Source organism: Macaca thibetana, chromosome 11 (assembly GCF_024542745.1).
Source record: "Macaca thibetana thibetana isolate TM-01 chromosome 11, ASM2454274v1, whole genome shotgun sequence".
Lineage (NCBI taxonomy): Eukaryota > Metazoa > Chordata > Mammalia > Primates > Cercopithecidae > Macaca > Macaca thibetana.
Genome location: NC_065588.1, coordinates 120,683,455 through 120,700,023, shown reverse-complemented (window position 1 = coordinate 120,700,023; position 16,569 = coordinate 120,683,455).

Sequence of the window (16,569 nt, the reverse complement as noted above, 5' to 3'; positions counted from 1 at the left end):
GGGCACGCGTAAGACAGCAGGCCCCTGGCCTGTGGAGGGCCCAGTCTGGTGAGGGAGGCAGTCAAGGTACCAGGAAGCTAAGGCTGTGAGTCTAAGGGAAGGAACTTAACGAGGTGCTGCAACCAAGAATAGCCAAAGGGACAACTTAAGGCTTGGGGTGTTCAGGGAAGGCTTCTTGGAGGAGGCGATTTTTAAAGATAAGATCTGAACAGCCAAGCAGTGAGAATTAGCCCACCATGTGGAGGGAACAGCAGGGCGCAGGCCCTGCAGCAGCGGGAGTAAGGTGTATGCCAGACACTGACAGAGGATGGGGCCGCTTCCTGAGAGTCCACAGGGTGACAGGCATGCACCTGTCACCAGGTGAATTTACAGCCCATTTCCATATCACCCAGGAAAGAACGCTGGAAGTCTGCTGCCCAAACAGAACTAACCAGAGGTTTGAATATCTGGAACATTCTGGAAAAAAACAAAATAGGACAACAAAATAGGATTCCATTTGCTTCAATTCTTAGGCAAGACAGGACTTCTTCAGCCCTTGGGCCACTTGACCAGAATGAGTGACTGAACTGCTGTCACTGACTAGGATGAAAGTGGTGGGGGGAGGGGGCGTTCTTTCTGGAACACAGACACATGGAAACTCACATTTCCCAAATGCCCACCCAGCCAGCCCCAGTAGTCTTCTGCTTCCCTGGAGAAAGTCTTTGGCAAGAACGAATTTCTTCTTATCTCAGGGACTAATGACCCCTTGGCCATAATAGCTACCAAGGGCAGGGCAGAATGCGGGCAAGGTAGAGTTTCAAAATTGCAGGGTTCCTCTGTCTTTATTTAAAATGTTGATATTTTGAGGCCTGGTGTGGCAGCTCACGCCTGTAATCCCAGCACTTTGGGAAGCTGAGGCGGGCGGATCACCTAAGGTCAGGAGTTTAAGACCAGCCTGGCCAACATGGTGAAACTCTGTCTCTACTAACAAAAAATTAGCCAGGCATGGTGGCAGGCGCCTGTAATCCCAGCTACTCAGGAGGCTAAGGCAGGAGAATTGCTTGAACTCAGGAGGTGGAGGTTGCAGTGAGCCGAGGTCATGCTATTGCACTCCAGCCTGTGCAACAGAGCAAGACTCTGTCTCAAAATAAAATAAAATGTTGATGTTTTGTTCCTCTTGAACTGTTTGCATCCATTTTGACTTTTAAAACGTTGCAGCAAAATATCATTTGTGGTGATTTCTGTGTTTGGGGGATGTCCTGAAATTCTCTTGCCCCACTCTACTAATCCTGTCCCCCTTGTGTCATTCATCTTGATCTAGAAGCCCACTTATCAAGAGTGCCTTCATGACTATGCCCATCTGGGTTCTGGAAGTTTCCCTGAAACAGGCTGCCCTATGTGGTAAATGGTTGGAGATGTGTGCACGCCAGACGGCAGGCAGAACATGAGTGCATTACAAATGTCAGACCCCCAGAGAGCAGCCCACACTGATGGCCCCAGTGACCGTGACCTCTGACCTATTCGGATCCTGCTGCGGGCTGGGGACCGCCCCTCAATTGAAAGCCAGTACTGTGGAAGCTTCTATTTCTCACAGCACCAGATGGTCTGCAAATGTCAAAGACGGGAGGAAAGGCCGAAATTTCCATAAATTCATTGGAGCCAGGGGCTAGGCAGTGGGCAGGGCAGGAGGCTCTTGCGGCCAGTCTCAGGAGGAAAAGGGGCTTGAGCCCCTGAAATGTGAGGTTTGAGGAGCAGAAAAGGGGGTCTTTCAAGATTGGAGTACCTGCTCTAGGCCCAGTGCTGGAGGAAAGGGCAGAGGGAAGGAGGTGCTAGGTCTACGGAGGCCCTTATGCCGTGCCAGGGGATTGGGGCTTTATCTGCCAGGGATGGGAGAATCTGCAGAGGTTTTGAAGCAGGTAAAGAATGATCTGATCCAAATCGCTTCCAAAGTTCCTCACATGTACACATATATACACATAAACAAAGCTGGATTAAAGAGTGGAGAGTTTGGAGGCAGAGAGAAATTGGGCAGAGAAAGTGGATATTTAATAGAAAAGAGGTATTGGGGTATCTGACAAGGGGTTGTAAAGAGTGGGTCCCGTGTTGGAGAGAAGGGGAGAAGGGAAGACCCCTTCACCGCACACCCCTGGGAAGGAAGACCTTCCTCCACAAGCTTCTGAAGTCACTGGCTGTTAAAAGCACATGTTGAAGAGGAAAGAAAAGTGACCTGGGGTAACCCCAAGCCCCAGCCCAGGGCCCCCCAAGCACTTCCATATCAGGGGGATTTTCCCAGGCTGCTTTGTGTGGGGGAAGCTCAACTTTGCAAGGAAGGCCAGAGGGAAGGGCATCGAGAAAAAAAGGTTTTTTCATGGAGTGCCATTAGCCACTTGTTGCAAGCAGCATTGAAGGAAGGCTCCCAGAAACAGGGCTGCGCATTCCTGCAGAGCTTACAGAGCTCTGCACACGCACTGTCCTGCACTTGAACCCTGGCTGCATATTATTTCCATTTTAAAATAAAGCAGGCCAGGAATGGGAGCTCGCGCCTGTAATCCCAGCACTTTGGGAGGCCAAGGTGCGTGGATCAGCTGAGGTCAGGAGTTTGAGACCAGCCTGGCCAACATGGTGAAACTCCGTCTCTACCAAAAGTAGAAAAATTAGCCAGGTGTGGTGGTGCACACCTGTAATCCCAGCTACACAGGAGGCTGAGGCAGGAGAATCCCTTGAACCTGGGAGGCGGAGGCTGCAGTGAGCCGAGATCATGCCACTGCACTCCAGCCTGGGTAATAGAGTGAGACTCCAACTCAAAAAAATAAATTAATAAAATAAAAGATAAATAATAAATAAATAAAGCAGATGGAGTCATGGAGACTCAGAGAGGTTAAGTGACTGCCTGAGGTCACACAGCCTACCCTAAGTAGAAAGCCACACTGGAGGCTGCTAGGGCGGACGTGGCAGAGACTGCCAGTGGGTCCCAATGGATTGTGACATGGCGGCAGGAGGACGGAGGTTGTCATGCCTGACAACAAGGCCTTTCTGTAACCTGCAGAGAGAGCCCTGAAACAAGGCCATCTGAGAGCACTGGAGGCCGCTCGCCTTCCAAGGAGACGCCCAGACAAGTAAGGGGTCTTCTTGTCGTGTGCACACTCGGTTGTCTGGGTTTGAATCCTGGCCCTACCATGTCCCGGCTGTGTGATCTGGGCAATTGGCCTGCCCTTTCTATGCCTCAGTGTCCCCATCCATAAAGCAGGATGATAATAAAGCTAGTGAATGAAGATTAAATGTAAGCATATTAAGGGTATGCTGCCAGGTGCACCAGGCACAAGCTGAGCCCTCGGCATGGTGCCAGGGAAATTTCCTCAGGCTCAGCTGGGCCCTGCTCTAATCACCGCACTTCATGCCTTGCTGTGTGAAATCACCAGGATAATCAATACATTTAGATACACACACACACTTCTACATGCACATAAACACATATGCACATATACATACACACATACACACACAACCACACATATGCACACACACATACATGTACACACACAAACACATATATACACATAAACACACAAATATACACACATACACACAGATGCATACACAATACACATGCATACACAAGCACACATATACACACAAATACATAAATATACATATACGCATACACATGTGTATGCACATACATACATGTACATACATATACACATGTAGACACATCCACACATAAACACAAATACACACACATATATGCACACATATGCAAACGCACATACATGGACACACAAATATACACACTAACACACATACGCATACATACACATACACATATGTACTCACACACGTATACACACATCTACACACCTACACCCATATGCATACACACGCATATGCATATACACTTTTTAGAAGAAGAAAAGACGAGAGAACTGCAGTGTCAGCAAAGTCTTTGTCTTTCATAGGGAGCATCCGGGGCTCTTGCCTATTTTTAAGGAATGCAGAAATAACACTGAACATCACTGGGGGTTTGAAAGTAGCCACAGAAGAACTTGAAGTGGAGGCGTTCAAAGGGGCGGCGAGAACAGAGCCAAGAGGAGCGGCTTCTTGATCACACGCTCCATATAGGCCCTGTCTGAGCTGTCCAGCCGGGCATGTGATCAAATGTTTCAGAGTGAAGGCCCAGGTGACTGTATGACCGTGAGACTTGGGACTGTGCATCCTCAGCAGGCCAGGTCCTGGTCCCTGGCTGGGGGATGCCTCCCTGCCCCGGGGAGTCGCATGTTCCCTGGTGGCCCGTCTCACCCGAGGGACTTTTCTGCAGTGCCCTTGCTCGGTCCCCAGCTGTACCACAGACGTCCGCGCCTGTTCAGAGCTCCAGCAGTGACTCACCTCTTCATTTTTAGCCCGTGTCCTCTCAGAGCCTGCAGCCCGCCTTTGCTGGGCAGCTGTCTGGGGGTCAGGGCCCATGCCCTGGGTGTCCACACATAAAACCAGCTCTTGACCACTTGCCCTACTAAGACAGGGAAGCGGGGACAAAATGAATTCAAAGTGCCTTTGTCCTGGGCGTACATTCTGCTGCCATTTGTATGTGTGTGTCCAGGACAGCGTCCGGATTCCCAGTGCTTTCAGTGAGCGACGAAAGCTGTTCTAAGGGTCTGCTGCCCGGCATCCCAGCCGGCGTGGCTTCCCACAGCCCCTCCCGTTCCCATTCCACAGTGGGGCTGCTGGACTCACCTCACAGCTCCGGGCAAAGACGCCCACGGCTGAGAGGCTTCTTCCTGGCTGGAAACTCACCGCTTCACACCTTCCGGCTGTAAGCAGCGTTCAGCTGAAAAGGCCTTTTCTGCCAGCTTCTCCCGAGCTTGAGTAAACAAAAAGCCTATTTATGTCTTTAGAGCACTTAATTAAGCCAGGGCAGGGATAAAATCAGAGACTGAGTGTAGTGAAAACACAGTCCTTAAAGTCAGAAGAAGGTCGCCTCCGGCCAGGCTTGGCCAAGAGCCAGCTGTGTGTTCTTGGGGGAAGCTGGGTCTCCCTGAATTTTTGCAAGAATAATATAATGAAAACCCAAACACCATTTGGGTTTGTTGAGTGTTGACACATCGGATCTCTCTCTCTCTCTCGTGTGTGTGTGTGTGTGTGTGCTGTTTATTTTGTTTTGTGTTTTGCTAAACCATGTAAAAATAGGTGGTAAATATCATGCCCCTTTGCCCCAAAACTCTTCAGTGGTACCTCCTAAGAAGAAAGATGATATGGAACCACAATACTGCGATCATACTGAAGGAATTTAACATTGGTACAATTATATAACCTATATTCCATATCAAAATGTCCCCAATTTTCCCAACAATGTCCTTTAAATCTGTTTTCTTTCTCAACCCAGGGCTTTAACACACGTTGCATTTCGCTTGATCTTAGCCGAAAGTCGGAGAAGTGATCACACACAACTCCTAATAGTGACAACTATTAGGAGTTGTGTGTGATCTCCTAATCGTTCACATTAGGATCACATTAGGAGTTGTGTGTGATCTCCTAATCTCCTAAATAGTTGTCACTATTAGGAGACAATTCTTCATGAGTCTCCCGTGTTTATTCCCATCTTGCAAACAGAGGCCTTGGCCACCCTTCGTTCTGGGCTATCATTTCAAGAACGTTTGTAGGGAGAACAGTTTTGAAAGGTAGAGATAGTGTCTCTCTTCAAATCAAAGGATAGGCGTGCTTCCTGTCCACTGTAATAAAAATAATGGTTCCCTGTGGGGAAAAGGTCAGGCCGGCTTATTGCCCACTGTGAAAGATTCGGGTTCCCTACACTCCGGGTTCCTCCCCTGCTGTGCAAACAGCTGTATGTGCAAGGGTCACCTGGGCCCCTTCGAGTGGCCCTGTGGAAACCAGAGCTGGGGAACTGGCTGGAGAACTTGCTGACTCCCTGGCTTCTGTGATTATTGTGAGTAATAACGTCCTTTGTCTCTGACCCAGGAGTCTTGTATCTTCTGCTTGAGTCTGTGAGACTGTGGCAGAGCCATGTCTTCCCTGGCCAGCAGGGTGAAATCTCAGACCACTCCCAGTTCTGTGTGGTCACATCTCTTTAGATCTTTGACCCTAACAGACCCCATACCTATTTTGCCTTTCCTGACATAAATAGTTTTAATGAGTTTGGGCCAGTTGTAGAGCATCCCATGATCTGAATTTGCCTGATTGCTGTCTTAGGATTCGATGTAGGATAAACACTTTTGCAGGGATTTTTCAGGGTCCATATTGTGCCATCACCCTCAGGAAGCACATCCTGTCAGCTTGCCCCACTGTTGGTCATGCTGGGTGTGATCACTGGGTAGAGGTGGTATCCACCTTATTTCTTCGTGCTAAAGGTACCTTTCCCTTTGTGATTTATCAGGAAGCTCTGGGGAGATATTTTGACATCTTGGGGATATCCTGCTCCATGACAAGCCTTAAACTCCACAAATCCCAGCTGATTCATTGGTGAAGAGCTTTGTGCTAGACGATGGTCCCAGATACTATGACTATTATGTTTTCCTCTTGCAACAGAGAACGCAGTCTGCAGAGACTAAACTATTTACAATCTTGCCTTGTATAGAAAAAGTTGGCTGACCCCTGCAATAGTGGGTAGCGGGTGGTATAGAGTGAGTCTAGAGTTACCTTCAAGAAATCTGCTTCAATACCCCCACGTTCGCACACCACTTTCTTTATCAGTTTTCAGCTTTTTAGGGGTTCATGATTCTCTTGCTCTCAAGTTGTAGAATGCTTAAAGTGAAACACATATACCTTTCTGGCTAACACAATAGTGCGTGACACTCTTGGAAATGGCGCCCGTGCACAGCAGACGAAAAGCGTGGGCACTGCCCCCTCTTCATGCCTCTCACTCGGCGAATCTGTGCAAAGCAAATGTTTTGAGATCTTCTAAATGTAGCGCGCCATCCAGATTGCTTTCCAGTTATTTTGTCTGACTAGAAACTGTGATGTCACATAAATTGGTGACTGTGTCTGCCTGAATCCATAATGCCAAAACATCACTTGTTGATGTAGCAGGTTTTGGGATAAACAAGTTGCTATATTGAAAAAAAAAAAAAAGAGGCCTCCAAAAAGTGCTGTGGTTTTTTCAGAGCCATGATGGCAAAAACAAAACAAAACATTAATAGAACAGTCGTTCTGAACTACAGCTGAGTAAATTACCAGAAGGACATCTGTGCACATTAAAAGTAATATAGGATGTTCTGATGCTTACTTGAGTCATGCAAAAAAATGTTTAAAAAATTGTTTTAAAGTATGTATAGCATGAAGTTCAGTCAGGTAAGAGCCAAGGGGCTGAAAGCTTTCGGGAGCGAGACTAAGTCCTTCCCAGCTGATGAAAACACAGAGATGGCAGGGAGGAAGCACAGTTTCCAGGGGCACGCTGGCCCCTGAAATGCCGCAGGGTGAGTACGCCAGAAAGCGTGGCAAATGCGCACCATTTCCATTCATTCCTCAAGGAAGACACAAGTCCAGGCAAATATTCTGGTTGTGTGGTTTTTCAGCTGAAAGCGAAGACAAAGGGCGTTGAACAGGAATTAATGCAAGGCTCCAGGCTCCTGGCATGCTGCCCGGAGCTCCGGAAAGGGTAGAGTCTGGGGACCAGGCCCAGCGGGAGGGCAGGGTCCTGGAGCGGCCGGGGCTCAGTGATGCTCCCGGTGCAGTCTTGAGATGCTAAAGGAGGGGAGGGGAGGGGAAGGGGGCTGTCTGTCATCCCCTCAATCAGCAGTGATGAGTAAGTGCCTATTGTGTGCGGTCAATGGGGGATAGAGCCATGGACTAGTCATACTTGGTCCTCATTCTTGGGGGACTTCCAGTCTGGGGTGGGGTTTGGGGAAAGAAAATAGTTAAATGAGGTAATTTCAGAGAGTTATAAATGCTATGCAAATAAAATGGGTGATGGGGCAGAGAAAGACCATGGTGGAACAGCTTTCCACGGCAGAGGGCGGGTCACAAATATCCTTCAGAAGTGGCTTTTGAACCGAGAGCCTGGTAGGGAAAAGGGGCCGGCTCTGCAAAGAGCCTGAGAAAGGGCATCCTGGCAGAGAAACGAGGTGCAAAGGCCCTGAGGCTACCTCTGTTCCTACAAAGGCTCTGAGGCTGGCACACACTGGAGGCATCTGTGTCCCAGGAAGAAAGTGGAGAGAGGCTTGGGGAGATGGGTGGGGAAAAAGAAGCAGAGAAAGAAAGGCAAGAGAAATGGGTATGGGAGGGCACGGAGACCAACTGTGGAGAACCGGAGGGAAAGGAGGAAGAGAATTCATAGAGAGCACCAGGGAAGAACTCCCAGACACATCCTTGTGTTTGTCGAAGGAGAAAGGGGGGCACGGGTGCATGGGGAGCGGCCCACAAGGTCTCTGCTCCTCAGTGGTTCCCGCTCATCTCCACAGGCCTGGGTCTGGCGTCTTTGCTAGTTTTGTGTGTGCTTAGTTCTTATGTCCCCAGTTGGATTATCAGCTCCTCAAAGGCAGAAAGCACACCTTATGCTTTTTTTTCTTTCTGGACAGCACTTCACACCATGCTTTTGCACATGGGGGATCATTAACTATTGTCTGGATAAGTGGACAGATGGATGGATGGATGGATGGATGGATGGATGGATGGATGGATGAATGGATGGATGGATGGATGGATGGATTGACAGATGGACAAATGGACGGATAGATGGATGGATGGATGGATGGATGGATGGATGGATGGATGGACATGGATGCTCATATAACTTAACATTTCTGACACTCAGGCTGTTCTGAACCAAGGAAGACCAATGTGGTCAACAGAATCTGGGAAGTTTAGTAAGAAAAAGGATTATTGCTATGTAGGGAAAAACATGAGTACCTATGCTGTTTTTTTATTATTTTTATGAAATGTCTGTGTTGTCCTCCTTCCCCAAATTTATATGTTGAAATCTCAATGACTAATATGATGATCTTAGGAGGTAGGGCCTTTAGAAAGTGATTAGGTCATGAGGGTGGAGCCCCATGAATGGGATTAGTGCCCTTATGAGACATGAGAACTTCCTGTCACTCTCTGCTTTGCATCATATGTGGATACAGTGAGAAGGAGGCTGCCTACAAGCCAAGAAGCAAGTCCTCACCAAGCACTGGCTCTGCCAGCACCTTGATCTTGGGCTTCCCCACCCCCAGAAATATGATAAATACATGTTTGTTGTTTAAGCCACTCAGTCTATTGTCATTTGTTTCAGCAGCCTGAACTCCCTTAGCCAGGTACATCAATGTAGAGATGAACTAGAACAGGGAGGTGATACCAAAGAGAGAAAGAAAAAGTAGCAAATGTGGCAAGATCACTATGTTCACTGGTTTTCAAGTTCTTCTCTTCCTCCAGGAAACCACACTGTACTAAATTCCCCAGGCTTCTGTGTGGTTAGGTGTGACCATGTGATTGAATTCTGAACACTAGAATGTGAGTGGAATGGACGTGCACTACTACCAGACCCATAGAAACCTCCCTCGCATTCCTTCTCCATTCACTGGCTGAATAAAGAGGACTCTGAGGGTATCAAGGAGGATGGAGCCACAAGATGGAAGGAGCCTGGGTCCCTGAATGACTGTGTGGAGCAGAGCCCTCGGGCTGACAGCTGAGCCATAAGCCACTGAGATGCAGGGGTTGTTTGTTACAGTAGCTGGTGTTACTTATCCTGATCAATATAGAAGAGATGAAGAAGGTGAGAAGGAGGGACCCCTTCTTCTTGCAGAAGACTCTAGAAGAAGGGGACCTCAGTTCAGTGGAGTCTAGATGCCAATTGCTGGAAAATAGGACAGAGACATGAAAGAATTCTCTCAGTGACATCAGTCTGGTAGACAAATCCATTAAAGGAAGGACAGGAGGGCTTTATTTTTTTCCAAGGGTTATAGGTACCAGAAAAAGGGCACCTGAAGCCAAGCCACTTGACATGGAGTCAAAGCTCACATATTGTTAGAAGGAGAGAGAAAAAAGAGATTTTGTTGGAACTTCATCTTGAAAAATAAATCTAAAATGATAAAAACACAATAAGCTAATTTTATCTTAATTTTACAAGGCTTGGGAACTCTGCTCTAATTCTTAAAGCAGAAAAATGACAAAGAATGATATTTTTTTCTTTTACTTTCCGTATTTTTTCCCAGCTTTCTAAGGGCACAATTGACATTCTTCCCTTCACATTTGACTTTTTTTGCAGCTCTTTGGTTCAGAAATAATCTTTTTTTTTTTTTTTTTTTTGTGTGTGTGTAAAATGTTCAAGGGCTTAATCATCGTTTCCATGGGCTTCTTTTAATCCTTTGAAATTCAAATCATTATCTTTCATGAGTTCAGACCCAGGCCAGCTTTCATATTGCTGGGTGAATTTTGTATCAGCCAGACACGAGATGCCCCTCACCAACTTCACACACAGATGGGGTCCGAAGTGCGTCCCTTTCTTTGTTCCCTCAAGGACATGTCAAGGGGGACCTCTGGAATCGCCACTTCCTGCCCAAGGGACTTAAGGAAGCAGTGTCTTGCAAGGGGAAACCCTCCATGGAACTCAAATGGCCAACTTGATTTTGGAGTAATTTGCTGACAGGAGTCGAGGTCAGAGTCGCTGACTGCACTTTCTTCTGGAAGTTTCCCAGGCTGCTGTTTACCCTGATTCCTGGCCATTCCTCATATTTCCTACGACTGTTTTTCTAGCCTACTTACTTTGGTGACATTCATGGGGAAAATATCACAGCAGGTAGGAAGTTTTTGCTCAAAACTCAAACAAAGAGGAGGAAAGCAAGAGTAAAGGGAAAGAAGGTTGGAAAAAAAAAAGACTTTGAGAAATACCGAGTGCTCCCGTTAAGCAAATAATTTCTCAGGTTTTCTTAACATACAAGGAAACGTGATCGCTGCAAAAATAATCCAAGCTGAAGAAAATACCCCTGTTTCAGATTTATTTTCTGTATTTGTGCTGCACTCAGTGCACAATGAGGTTCCTGGTATCTACTGATGTCCAGGTACCAGGGGAGCCCCCGCTTGAGAGAATTCTGGACACCTGGGAGCGTCTTATCATTGTTTCCCTCACCTGGGCTCAAGAAGTAGCGTGCTGGGTATTTTTTTTTTTTTTTTTTTTTTCCTGTTTCTTTCCCTGTGCAGGCTTCTAATCAAACGGGAAGTAGAATATGAGGGAATGTCTTTCTTGGAACCAGTGGCTGGATTCTTGTCACCAGTTAGGACTCTGCCCTAAGTCACCTCCTCAGGGAAGCCTTCCCTGATCTTCCCATGTAATTACCCCTTCCCCTTCCCTGGTCACTCTGTATTTTCTCACCCTGTTGATGGTCTTCATAGAATGAATCAACACTGAAAATTAGAGGGTTTACTTATTTTTTGTGTCATCTACCTTGGCAGGAAACTCCATGGTGGATGAGATTTTACCTGTGTTATTCACCAACCCATTCCCAGTACCTGGAAGAATGTTGGACACATAGTAGGAGTTCAATAAGCATTTGTTGAGTTAAATAGAATCCTTAATCTAAAAGCATGTAAGAAGAAATGATAGAAAATGCCATTGCATTCCAGAAAGACTGGGCTCTACCTCCTGAAAGTTTCTTTATGGAAAAATTTATATGCTTTGATTTTTTTTTTTCCTATAGGTGATTCAGTGAATGTACCTCTTATTTAAAGCACAGCATGAACTACTCAGGATCCTGGGGAAGAATACAATGAGAGAATTGTGTCAAGTCCGTCCTTGGCACACTGTCTGATACACTGGGAGTGCTCAATGAATATTGGCATTTAATAATAATAACTCACACTGAGGTTATGGTCAACCAAGTCTCATCATTTTCACACATGCTGCTATGAATCTATGACTTCCATTTCCAGTCCTTCTGGGTTTTTGTTTGTTTGTTTGTTTGTTTTTGATGGAGTCTCACTCTGTCATCAGGCTGGAGTGCAGTGGCTCGATCTCAGCTCACTGCAACCTCCGCCTCCCAGATTCAAGTCATTCCCCTGCCTCAGCCTCCTGAGTAGCTGGGACTACAGGTGTGCGCCACCATGCCCAGCTAATTTTTTGCATTTTAGTAGAGACGGGGTTTCACCATATTGACCAGGATGGTCTTGATCTCCTGACCTTGTGATCCACTGCCTCGGCCTCCCAAAATGCCAGAATTATAGGCGTAAGCCACTGCACCTGACCCCTTCTGGTTTTTTAAGATGTTGTTTGATCTCTGTTACAATTCATCTTGTTCTGCTCTGCTAAAAATATTTCATGGTTCATCTATCATTTTAAAATGTGATCAGCCTAGCTTTTGAAGGCCTTGTGAAAAATCATTAATGAAAACATTGAACTGAGTGAAACAACGGCAGAGCCCTGTGGCATACCACTAGAGACCTTCTGGCAGGTGGGCATCAGCCACATGAAATCAGCCCTTCTTGGTTCCTCACTGTAATGATTATGAAACCATTTAATCGTGCTCTTACCAAGCTCACATTTCTCTATCTTATTTATGGGAAACAGAGGCAAACTTTTTGTTAATGCAAGCTGAACTTCAGATATCCTTATACTACAAAATTCCTCTCTGTATCACTCGTGTAACCCTATCAAATACATAAAAGGCATTTGTCAGGTGTGACTTGTTCTATGTGAACTCACAGAAGCTTTCAGAGTCCATTCTTTTATTTTCTACATTTGAAAATGATTCCATTAGTAACAGTGTTAGTCAGCTTCAGCTAAGTTCTGCCACAGTAACATACAGCCCCTGGCTCTTGGTGGCTTATAACAACAAAAGCTTATTGCTAACCCCACAAGTCCATTGCAGGCTGGCTGAAGTTTTTCTGCATATCAGTCTTCATTCTAGGGACCCAGGCTAAAGAAGCGGTCCCTCTTGAAGACATGTCAGTCTTGTGGTAGGGAGAAAGAGAAGTGGAGGACCTCATGGTAGGTCTTGGGGCTTCTGCCCAGAAGTGAAGCATGTTTCTTCTGCTCATACCTATTGTCCAAAACAAGTCACATGGCAAAGCCTGCTATCAATGGAGCAAGGACACACAGAAATGTGGGATGGAGCCCCAGGGAAGGACAGTGGCTATTTGGAACAATAATACAACCTCCCAGCTCCATGTTACTATGGACGTGAAGAGCAGAATCCACCTCCTACCTCTTTAGAAAATTGGGGTATTTTCCCAATACTATAGCATCTGGAGTTATCAAAGCAACAACAGCTCACTCATCTCATCTATCAGCATTCTGATAACTCTGGAATATAATTTGGATATTTTGGGGGGCACCCCACCCCTGCAAGTGCCCAGTAGGTCAGGGTCTCCCCAAAAATATCCAAATAATACCCTACAGTTGCCAGAATGCTGATAGATGAGACAATTGAACTGTTGTTAGTTTGTTAACTCCAGACACTGTAGTATTGGGAAAATATCCCAATTTTCTAAAGAGGTAGGTGGTGGAGTCCACTGTTCATGAATGTCATAACATACAGCTGGTAGGTTGTATTATTCAAAATAGCCACTGCCCTCTACCTACAAATCGCTATCTAACATATTATTTATTACTTGGAAAAGTGGCTTAGCCTCCCTTGCCTCAGTTTCCTTGTCTGTAAAATGGGGATCATAATAGCATCTACCAAATAGGGTTGTTATAAAAACTGAGTGAATTCATAAGTGGGAAGCATGTCAAACAGTGGTTGGCACAAAGTGAGTGCCGTTGCGGTGTTAGCTGCGGTGATCATCGTCGCCATCATCATCATACGTGCATCCACTAGAGGGGCATTGATGGCGATTGTAACTTGGGCAGTGGAGGGAGAACAGAGCTGGTAAGGGTGCTACCCACCCAGCCCCCAAAGCAGACAGAACCCTGGGACACTGGCTGCTAATCGCAGCAACGTTTTCTCTACCTGAAAAACAACCAGCTGTGCAAACAATGCGCACTTCCTTCCAGGACTGCTGGGAAACCACTGAGGGGCTGTGCCCTGGTGAACTTCCCCAGCCCTTGTCAATCCTCCTTGGGGAGAAGGTCCAAGACTGGAAAGCCCCAGAACCCTTTGGCTGGTGAGGGAGAAGCTCTTGGCCTCTTCTCGGTGGCGCTCCCACACGCCAGCAGCAGCAGGAAGATCAAGATTCCAGGAGAAGGCAGAGCAGGCGGGCTCAGGCCGGGGACCCACGCTGGCTGCCCTGGGACCCACGCTGGCTGCCCTGGGACCCATGTTGGCGGGACTCACGCTGGCTGCCAGGGCCCCCTTCCCGTGCCCACCCGAGACCTACGCTGGCTGTCTTGGGACCCACGCTGGCTGGACTCATGCTGGCTGCCCAGGACCCACGCTGGCGGCCCGGGCCCCTTCCCGTGCCCACTTGGACTCCTCTCAACCCATGTTTTACCCCCTGTTTCTGCAGAGAGCGGCTCTGTGCAGGTGCCATGGGATGGCTCTCACTTTAGTGCACACTCCACACCTCTTGCTTCCTCCCCCAGGGCTTTTCGGATGCTGTGGTGTGTGTTGTATCTGCAAGAACCTGCTTGGACCCCCTGCCTGGGAAACCCAGGAGTGTGGGGCCAGGGCTGACATCCACAGAGCCCCCCTCCTTGCCCCGTGACCAATGGGGGACAGCAGCTGATAGACAGTGCTTCCGTTTTCATCTCCTAGGGAACATTGCTGCGGCTGCTTTCAGGAGACTCCTTGGCAGCTCCTGCAGGGTGCTGCACCAGTCCCTAAGGATCCGTTCATGGGCGCCCCCTCCTTCAATTCCCAGCCCCAGCCCTGCTCCTGGGCCCAATCCCATACACAGCCTGCTCATCAGCCTTCAGCTATAGCCTTGCTTTAGGGGCAAGCCCAGGCTGATACTGGTTTTCTCCCACTGCTCCTAATCTACCCCCATCTCTTATGCACGAACGTGTGTGCACGCCCACGCACATGAGTGCATGCACACACGCGCTCACACACGTGTGCACACACACGCATGTGCACGCACGCACGCACAGGTTTGTGCTCCTCTCAGCCTCCAAACATAAACCAAACCACATCTGCAGGGAGACGATTTTCCTAGCGACAACCACGATTTAGCAAATGGAGCAGAACCAGCTCCCCGCGGGCAAGGGCTGCATCTGCCGTCGGCTGTGCTGTGCCTGATGAGGACCAAGGTGGCGGGGGTGTGACCCTGAGACAGAGAGTTTCACAGGGACGGGAGGGGTGCAGTCTGTTGGATGAGCCGTAGATTTGAGACCCTAAATTGCTGTGTTTTCCTTCTCCTGGTGGAATGAATGCAGCCTCAGACAGATGCTGCCCCGCAGCTGTTTGTGGCAGGGGGCCCTGTGGCAGGCCAGTGACTTTGAAACGGGGGATTGGAATGGAGTCTGACAAAGGGGCCACTGTCTTTGAGGGAACTTGACTGAGCCCAGCACAGCCCGAGCAGCGGGAGTTTGCACAGCTGCGGCTGGGAGCAAACATGTACTTTTAGCTGACCTGGGCCCGTGGCTTTGGGCATTAAACCTGACACTTTCCAGATGTGTGGGGCCCTCCCTTTGGCACCGTGCACAAACACTCTGTCCCCAGGTACACACACACTCACACACACACTCAGGCACTGGCAGCGCAGCTCTGTAAATGCGGCATTGTGCTGCAGACCCAGGGCCCCTCGACAGATTCCACACCCAGACCTGAAGGGGAGGCCCCGGGCTGGGCTGGAAATTTATGAGCTGGATTTCAAAATAGTTCAAGTTCAAAGTCAGCTCAATAGCAGCTGCCTCTCTGACCACCATCATTTTTCATGCCTGGCTCCAGGTTGGGTGGTAAGGGGATGCTGAATATGCCTTCCAGAAGGTTCTTTGTACCCACATTAGCATGGACCCTGAGAGCTCCAGCACCAGTGAGAGGGAGGCTCAGCAGGAGTTTGGGGAGCCGGGAGGGTACCCCTAAATGGCCACTCTCCCTCAGCATTGTTCTCACAAAGCCCCTGGGGCCCTGGGTCTAGGGGCAAGCCATGTGGCCCACGGCTGCCCTGGGGTCTCCAAGGGCCTTACAGGCCACACTTGCCTGGCTTGGGCCCCTCCCTCCAGCTCCGTGCTCTGAAAACTGCCCTGCTCAGCAGTCCTAGCTGGAGGGTGGGAGGAAACAGATGTGCCAGGGCCCTGTGCTGACGGAGGCCACGTGACTGCAGGTGGGCGGGGACACTTGGACAGTCTCTTACTCCCCAGTGAAGAAGAGGAGGGGGGGGGGATGGAAAGGAGGAGGTAGAAGAGGAGGAAGAGGGAAGGAAAAGAGGAGGAGGAAGAGGAGAAGTAAGAGGAGGAGGAGGAAGAGGAAAAAGAGAGAGGGGAGTGGGGAGGAGAAAGAGGAAGGGGAGGAGGAGAAGGAGAGGGGGAGAAGGAGGAGGAAGAGGAAGGAAAGGAGGAGGAGGAAGAGGAAAGAGAGGAGGATGAGGGGAGGAAAAGGGGAGGAGAAAGAGGAGGACGAGAGAGGGGAGAAGGGGAGGAGAAAGAGGAGGAAGGGGGCCAAGATCGGGACTGTAGGGGCAGCTTGGGCAGGAGGTAGCTTTCTCTGTTGGGTGAGTCCCCAGGGCCAACAGCAGGAGAAGCCCAGTGGGGAGGGTGTGGCTTCCCTGCTGGGCTCCGGTACAGGA